This window comes from Adiantum capillus-veneris, chromosome 26 (assembly GCF_014529385.1).
Source record: "Adiantum capillus-veneris isolate H3 chromosome 26, ASM1452938v2, whole genome shotgun sequence".
NCBI lineage: Eukaryota > Viridiplantae > Streptophyta > Polypodiopsida > Polypodiales > Pteridaceae > Adiantum > Adiantum capillus-veneris.
This window is the reverse complement of record NC_140956.1, coordinates 356,045-365,321: the sequence shown is the minus strand read 5'-3', so window position 1 is coordinate 365,321 and position 9,277 is coordinate 356,045. Positions and strand designations below refer to the sequence as shown.

General features: G+C 41.7%; 1 pseudogene; it reads right to left on the bottom strand.

Annotated features, from left to right (window-relative positions):
- Nucleotides 1–226: 226 nt before the first annotated feature.
- On the bottom strand, nt 227–4,063 carry LOC147422866 (uncharacterized; annotated as a pseudogene).
- Between the last annotated feature and the right edge of the window lie 5,214 nt (nt 4,064–9,277).

The window sequence follows — 9,277 nt, the reverse complement described above, 5'->3', positions numbered from 1 at the left end:
GGACAAGTCCAAGTCTTTTCAAACTTACTTTGTCCGATCTAGCAAAAAAGGGACCTAGAGGTGAAGCACATGTTTCAAGAAGGAAACGCCGTCGTCGTGCCGTTCACTTTGATGACGAGGACCTTGGAGCACAAAAGAAAGGCTAAGAAAGAATTTAAGGATGGCGGTCTAAGCGTCATGTTTGATACTTTGTTTGGGTTAAAAGATACGAACAAGGTGTTGTCCTTCATCCAACAGTTTGATACCACTCCTCCACCCCCGATACAGTGATGACCAGAGCCCAGAGAGTGGCGTTGGGAGTTCCACCTCCCCCACCTCCAAAAGAGTCTCCCTGGTCCCGGACAGTCGTATCCATCCACTTGTTCTTTCATACTGCCCACACATGTAGAAACACACTCAGGGACACGCTCTTGCACAAACCCATGAACTCATGTAGACAAACCCATGTAACATTCTTCATGGGTTTTCCGTGTCTTCAGGTTTCCCATCTATTAAAAAGTGTGTACGCACATGTCTATTCTTTTAGACTGCCCACATATGTAGAAACACACTCAGGGATATTCTCTTGCCCAAACCCACGAACTCTAAGCATGTAGACAAACCAATAAAAAATTATTACATAGAACAACGACGGAAAAAAAGAAATGGAGGGCAAAGATAAGAGGGGGGGTGGTCTTCAAGTTGTGACTGTGACCATGCAAGGTATCCATACACTTAGAGTGTGTAAATACTAAATCTTGCTAATGCAATATAACCGCCAATTCCCTCATGCTAAGTCTTAAAGATTTAATAGTATGACATCCTTGCTACATCCTCAAGCACCAATAGTGACTGTAGAACTTCAAATAGAGAGATGCTTTCACAATCATGTGCCTAACCAATAGGGACAGTGGAACTTCAAATAGAGAGATGCTCTCATAGTCATGTGCGTCAGCAAAAGTGCACATAAGTATGAGCATGCATTTCATTTGCAATCTGAGATTGTGTGAATTGTCAAGGCTCCAGGGCTTTGGGGGTGCACTTATCACAAACCATCTAGATCATGTGTCATGTACTTACATATTGTGAGGCAAAAAAAGGGTCCCTTTTCCCTATTAAACTCAATTAAAAAACCCTTTTGTAAGTATAATAATTTAAAATAATATAAATTTTATCAATTATAATACCCCTCCTTTGAACACGTGGTACAAAAACATTTTGAAAGGTGCACCCTGGCTTATAGTAGGGTTAGTAAAGCCTAACTCTAAGAGGCTATGAAATAACTGCTAAAAGAAATAAAAAACAAAATTTTTGTGAATGGACCAAATGCACTAGTGGAATGAGTAAGAACTTGCACGATGGCGAGTAGTCACAACTCCATTTAAAACTTCACAAATCAGAACCTCTAGATGCACAATTGAGACTGCAACTTCAATTTATCCATATTGAATCATAGGACATTTTATCCCTCAAAAGCAAAAAAAAAAAAGAGATTACTATTCATAGACCAACATTCCTACCTATCAACAAACTTTTTAGAAACAATACACAAATGAAGTAAAGCAACCATCCTTTTTTGACAGTATAAATGCTGGCAAAGCCAACAAGGCCACTGAAAAGGACTACCTCTGCATCAGCTGCTCGCTGAGCACAATCTCGAGTCTAAGCTTCCCTTCTCAACAAGGCTTCTTCTTCAGCAATCACAAGCGTACGCTCTCTCTTCTCCAATGCAAAAAGTTTAGCCCTTAAGAGAAAAAACATAATAAAACTTACATCATCGAGTGAAGAATCGACCAAACAATGACTCACAAGCTGCTGCAAGATGCCTACCGAAACTTAGCCTCGAGATTGCTGAGCTCAGAGCGAGTTTTATCAATGTCAAGAATGTGCTCATTCTCTTTTTTCTTCCACTCAGCATCAAGTGCTGCCAATCTCTTTGTCTCCTCATCTTTGAGACCTGCCCTCCACTTAGCCTCTTCAGCACGGCGCCACCTCTCAAACTCCCATTCCAACTCGTATCTCCTGAGCTTCTCGTCTGCATGTGAAGAAGGAACTGCCCTATCTAAGTCTGCTACAGGATTTTGCACCAACTTCTCTTGGTTCCGTTTGAGGGGTCTTAATGCTTTTAACTTGCTTAACATTTTTGGAGCCCTGTCAGTTTTCTGAGCAGATGGGCTTCTCCTTCTCTTTTCACCAGACTCCTCCTCCTGAGACTCTGTTTGCACACCAACAACTTTGGATGGGAAATTATCATTAAAGTCCCGCTTCAATAGGAAAAATGGATCTTCTAAGCTAGGAAAAGGGGAGATGGCTCTCTCTTTTGAAGTTCCCTGAGTGGGCTTGTGGATCAACGTGTTAGCCGGGCCAAGATCTTCGGCTGGGAGAACTACTCGCAATGTTCCAACAATTATCTGATAACCACTTTGACAAAGGAGACAAACTTATAAACAAAGTGAGAAAGGTGTAGTTATGATGTCCAGTTTATCAAGTATGCTTTGGTTCAAAGAAAACCTAAGCATCTTGCCCTGAACGATCAGAAGGGGAGTACACGGGAGCATAGCCGTCAAGCCAAGGTTCCTTCATCAGAGAGGCCATTGGGATTGAAGCAGTTCCAATCAAGCCATCAACTGCATATCTACAACAAAAGTTATAAGATTGACTGCTTATTTTGATTCCGACTATCTTGAAAAATTGAGATTTCTGCAGAAAATTTCAGCATGTGTCTAATTGATGTTTCTTGATGCTCCTGTTGTTTTCAATTCAAGATATAGAGGTGCATTGAAAAACAGTACACGGAGTGAATGGTAATCGAGTGCTTACTTGTCACGATGGAAGACTTGTGCTTGTAGACAAAGATCTTGGGCAAGGGCAGCTGCAAGACCGCTTACAGAAGCAAGGAGCTCCAAAGACACAAAGCTGAAAGCAGTAGGGCATCATGAGCCACACATCAGCATATGCAAGTCTATACTAAAAACAAACTGTCAAAATCTTTTTGCATGCCCAACAAATGCAAAATATTCAACAGTTTTTAGGCCATTTTTAGAACTGCATGTACCATCCAATGTCTCTAACACACGGTGCACTCTCTAAACAACAATCATTCAACTCGAACATAATTTACAGAAAATTTTAGGATATGTTTTCCCCACGACAATGGGTACCTTACACCTTTCCCCAAAGCCAGCTATACTAAAATTTGCAAACCATTGCGGCTAGGAATTGAGAGATGAGGCCCCTCCATCAAAAAAGTGGCACATTCCTTGATCATAGATAGAAAGCTACAAAGGAAGCCTTTTCCCAAGGGCAAAATCTATTTGATACTTCTTCCTTTGATGCCTTGATAGGCCATAGCTCAACCCCTAATTAAACTGCGAGGAGGAGAGCACCCCGATCACTCAGATAATAAATACTCTAATTTCAGGACAAAATTTCAGGACAAATGTAGACTCAGTCTCTCTCTCTCTCTCTCTCTCTCTCTCTCTCTCTCTCTCTCTCTCTCTCTCTCTCATAGTATTTTATTTTCTCATTTTGTCAGTTCTGTCATTTTGTCATCTTGTTACTCTGACTTTGTATGAGATCCACCACATTGTAACTTTCTGGTCTCATAGGTCACTTTGGCCTTTTGAAGACGTTAAAATAACATTTCATTTCATCTCTCTCTCTCTCTCTCTCTCTCTCTCTCTCTCTCTCTCTCTCTCTCTCTCTCTCTCTCTCTCTCTCTCTCTCTCTCTCTGGGCGCGCATGCGTGCGTGTACACACACACAGATCTAGGCGTAATACGACACTCTACAGACCATGTGTGGCGTCCACATACACAAGATGGAACTACAGCTTACCCGTTGGAAAGAGTCACTTCCGAACCCTTCTGGGCCATAACAGGTGGGTGGGTACGGAGGGGAGCTGTGAGTTTGGCCGCATTTGCAGAGTTGGGAGTGGCCATGGCGAGCTTGACAATTTCAGGGGGCACAACTACACACACACATGCGTTGATGGCCTTCATCGGTAGCCTCAGCCTGGCCTTGAAGCTCCGCACGTCCACGATCAGTCTGAACATGCGCACATCTACTCCGGCAGCTGCATCCATCGTCGGGGTGGCGAGCTAGAGAGAACCAAGAACTTTGAATAACAAAAGAGAGAGAGAGAGAGAGAGAGAGAGAGAGAGAGAGAGAGAGAGAGAGAGTAGCATTACGGCATCCATACTTTCTACAGAGAGATTAAAGAAATGCTCCTGCCTCGTCACTCTACATCACGCGGGCATGGTCAAATGGGATCAATGGTGGAGGAGGAAAAGGCTCGGCGCGTCAATCATGGACCGTCAGATCTGAGGTTGCCTCGAATTTACCAATTTGCTCCAAATTTACTAATCGGCCCACATTTACAATATAACATCCTATATTTCAACGTACACATGAGGGCGTAGTGGTTAGTGCACATGGCTCGTGGTGGGGAGTCAGCTATATCTACTTGAGACACAAAGAGGTCACAACAAAAATTAGTGTCAAAGATCATAGTTATAGAGATGTAGTGCAAACCCCAGGGGAAGACATAAACTCCACAACTGATTTGGAAAGCAAAGTGCATACTTGGATGTACAAAGCTCCTGAGAGTGGAAGTCTTAAAAAGCAAGATTGCATCCTAGAGCGTCCAGTAGAAGATGAGGCATATGTACCAGAACCTTTTCTAGAGGAGTTATTTGAACCCTTTGGATGGGATCAAATACTTGCGACTCTTGATGTGTGTGTGAATGAGGCGACCCTGACTAAATTCTGTGATGAGGAAGGTTGTGATATAACTCCTTTATTTACAATAAAGGTGTTGAAGGAAGCTAATGAAGTTTGTGAGTGTGAAAGCAGAAAAGTTGAGACAGATTGCTACATCATGGAGCATGGTTCCAAGGTGCAAACAAAGGAAGCAGAGAAACCACAAGAATATGTCATCATTGACATACCTGAAGAATTGACAAAAGCTATTTCAAAGAAGCTGACTCCAGAAAAAGTGCAAATGAAAGCAGATAAAGGAAAAAAGTTTCCAAATTCAACATCAAATGTTCAAAAAATGCAAGATCAAAAGAAGAACAGGGACAAGAAAGAAGATCAATTATCTCCTACAATGATCAAATTTAGCATATACGGATAAACATGACTCAAAATCACATGTTCAACTGTGATAGATCCAGAAGCAACAAAGAATATAATGACTTATTGAACATGGGTCATGATGGGAAAGCCACCAATCATTGATCTAGAGGACATCGTATACACAAGTTCAAAAATACTGATTCCTAGCTTCGGAGTGGTAGAAGCTATACTTAAGTTGAGTACTGGGGAGTACAAGGATACTTTCAACATAATTGACTCCCATCATATCAAAGAGAGTATGATCCTGATAGAAAGCTAGAGAAACATCTTCTTTCAACCACAAGGAAAAGCTTCAGCAATGACACCATCAAAAATCCCAAAAGCACCTCAAGTCAATGCCAAAAAGGAGCAACCAACCATCACGGAAAAAGGTAAAGCAAAGGTAAACACTGAAGTATATCAACCTTGCAAGACGACTTTACCTTCAACGAGCTTCCATCAAACTTCCCGCGAAGCCTCTACATCAAGAGCCAAACCATCGCCAATGCAATGGAAACCGAGACAAAAAGTCTATCAACCAAAGTTTCCATCACATCAAAGCGTTAGGAAGAAGCCAAATAATGTCAAGCAAGTGTTAGTATCCAAAGAGAACATCAAAGTCAAAGACCTAGTTTGGATACATGAAGCACAAGTTCAACCTCAACAAAAAAAGGTGACAGGGTGGGTAGCATCAAATGAGTCAATCACTACTCAAGGCTACTTCGAAGAAAACATTTATGTTTGGGCCAAAAAGCCTAAAGTAACAGCCTGGATGTACTCACCTCAAGAAAGAAGTTCTACAATGAGCGAGCCAAGCTATCAACGGAATAAAAACAACTCAAGCAGGAGAAAGAACAACAAAAAAGGAGAGATGAAAAGACCTTCCAAGAAAGCAACACAACAAGTATGGGTATCAAAGTCAAACTTCAACGAAGCTACCCAACACAAACAGATGCAGCAGCGGATGATTCCAGTTAAGCTACTTGAAGCACAAGGATTTTATGAAGGTAACACTCCAATATGGTTACCAAAAATTGTAGCTCAATCTGGAACAACGAAGAGAAATCAAGCAGCACAAGCTTCTACCCCAAAGCAAGCAATGACAACCAAAAGCCAACAAAAGCCAATTACAACCAGGGCTGCTGCAATCTACAGATGGATACCTTGTCATCAATTACAAAGGCAAGGCTTTTACAACGGAAATCATCAGGTTTGGATATCGAAGCCTAGTGTCCATCAAATTATATAAGAAGATAAAATGCCAAAGACGGTCATACAAGGACCAAAAACAAGATGGGTTCCGAAATTGCTCGTGGAAACTCAAACACAAAGAACGCACACACATCACCAACCGCTTCTCATGGGAAATAATGGAAAAGCTACATCAACCCTTACAAGAGCTGAAGGACTTGTTTCACAAAGCAGTGTGAACATACGACAAGCAAGTCAAGAAGAGCCAACATATGCCAACCTACTAGAAAAAATGGTGGAATCCAAAGACCAAAACAAGGGAAAAGGACTTAATTTTTGAAACCTACAGAATTGGGTTTCTGGCCTTGAACAGGTAAGTCCAAGTTGCCATTAAAAATACATGGCATAAAAGTCAGAGTCGGGTAGCTAAGCCACTAAATGAGCAAGGGATTTGTTAGAAGCTGGACACACCCCACGAAAACTGACTACTCGGAAGATTATCATGTTTTGTAATTATTCATTTATTGAGGAAACCTGATTTTTCACCTTGTAAATATTGGGACTTACAGAAGTTTCCAGATTGTATCCCAGTTTTGATAGTTAGATTGAGTAGATGGTTGATTTGGAACTTTAGGGTTTGAGAATTGTAAGGTATATACCACTTTTTTACCTTAATGAAAAAAACCCTTTTGTCATTTTTAAAAGAAGTTTTGAAGTCTGTGAGTGAGCGTACTATGTACCAGAGAGAGTGTGAGCTTCATCTTGACGCTACGTGTGCATTGGTGGTCAGAATCAAATGCAGAGAAGTGTAGCGTGTTGCCTCCGACAAGAGCTACGTGTCGATACCTACATTGCGCGCGTACGGTCCGGTTTTGCGAGCTCATTCTACGAGCTTAATCTGGTGATTTGGTGAGCATACGTTGTCCGATTTTGCATTGCAGCATATCCACAAGTTCACATTGAGTAGAGCTACACATTAGGCACTTTAGATTTCGGAAACAAAGACCTGCAAATTTCGGCCAGACATCCTACGTGATTTTGCACCGGGTGTTTTGGGTTGGGGTTTTGGTTCATAGACCTTAGGGAGAGCGACCTATTGGTGATAGTAGGGTCTCCTTCAAGTTGTGTGGTGTTTCGAGATTGTTTGATGGTTGTTCGGCTCTAGACAGCGTTGTAGGAAGTTTCCTCTTATGCACTCTTGAAGGCTGTGACTTAGACAATTAGTAGAGACCTCTATATAAATTAGTTAGGAGTCGGTCGAGTGTAGGTTGACACCTTATGCTTGCTTCCACGTGCCTAGGGGTCAAGCTTCGTCCTTAGCTAACATTATATGTTAGGTGAGTTCTCACTGTGCTGACGTTCATCGCGGCGTATCCGTCCAACATTGGCGCCGTTGCTGGGGACGAAAACCTTAGGGAGGTGACCAAGACTATTCCTTGAGGATAGGTATTTTTGGCTTGTCAAGAGTCTCGTTTTACATTTAGATAGGATCAGAGAGTGGAGGACTCTCTAGGTCTTAGAGGGAGTCTAGGAAGCATGTGTCTGGCCTAGATCCTTCGACTTAGGTAGATTTAGGTAGACTAAGACAGTTTTAGGTATTAGTTGAGTTCTTGAGTAGGAGTTGGAGTGGTAGAAGCGGTGAGAGGAGATCTTGAGAGTCGGGAAAGGCCAGAAAGCAACCAAAACACCATTATCACCATTTCACATGATGAGTAGGAGTAGAGTAAGTAGGACATCATGATTCAGGATCTAGAGCACTTCATGCATGTATAATACTTTCTTGGTAAATTCATCACAAGTTTGTAAAAGACGCAAAAGTGTGTTTGAAAGCCGAAGTGAAGTCCAAAAGTTACTGTGAGTGTTTTTGATAGACTGCAGAGCATCAAGAGCATTTCTGTCAGGAAAAAAATTAATTTCAAGCCAGGAGACATCCTACGCGTAGGATGTCTACAGGCTAATTTGGTGGGAATTTTGAGATTTTGAGTTGGCCAGTGTGTTCAGAAGGTGGGATTTACCCTATTTTGAACTAGAAAGTGGAAATTTGACCATATCTTGACAGGATAAGGCCAAGTAGACTGAAATTTCCAGACATCCTACCCAAATGGTGCTAAAGCATTATTTTAATACCAAAACCATAAGATGGCTGCATGAGCATGACTTGCATGATATATTGAGTGTCTGAGAGGGGTTTCATCTCATTTGGGTGAGAAAATTGGGTTCAAAGCAGACTTTAGCACTTTTGACTGAAAAAGGCAAGAACAGCTAAAATTGGGGACTTTTGAAATCCAAACCAAAATCAAAGCATACCACTGGGTTGTTGACATGAAGGGGAAGTTGTGGGTCAAGTCTGGGGTCAAACAGGCCAAAAAGACATCCTACGTGTAGGATGTCTTCTGTGTGATTTTACACTCCAAACCTAATTTTGAGCATACCAAAGTGATCAGCAACTCAAGGGGAGCCTGTTTTTTGAATTTGAAGCCATTCTGATGAAAAAGACATCCTACGCGTAGGATGTCTAAAGCAAGAAATTGAAGCCTAATACTGACAGTGGGCATAGCAAGGTGTTTTATAGCTTGAGGCAAGCCCCCTAGTCAATTTTGGTCCAAATTGGAGTTGATTAGACTGATCAAGATCAGCAACAGGCTGTCAGAACAGATATCTGATCCATTGACCAGCTTATGGGTGTCCAAATCAAAAAGTAAAAACAGCTGTGGACTCAGCACATCAAGGGGAATCCATAGTGCAAAAATCCAGGCAAAACAAAGCAGGATACATCCTACACGTAGGATGTCTATTGGGGCCTACTGAAGAGAAAATTTGACTAGGCTTAGACAGTGAGATTCCATTTGGCTCAAGGGTTCCAAAACTTCTTTCAGAAGTGAATTTGGACCTTGTTTTTCCATTTGACGGAGCAAAGACTGAATTCAAACTTTTTCACGTAAATTGACCAACATCTGAGGGAAGTACAGTTCCAGAATAGCAGACCTAAT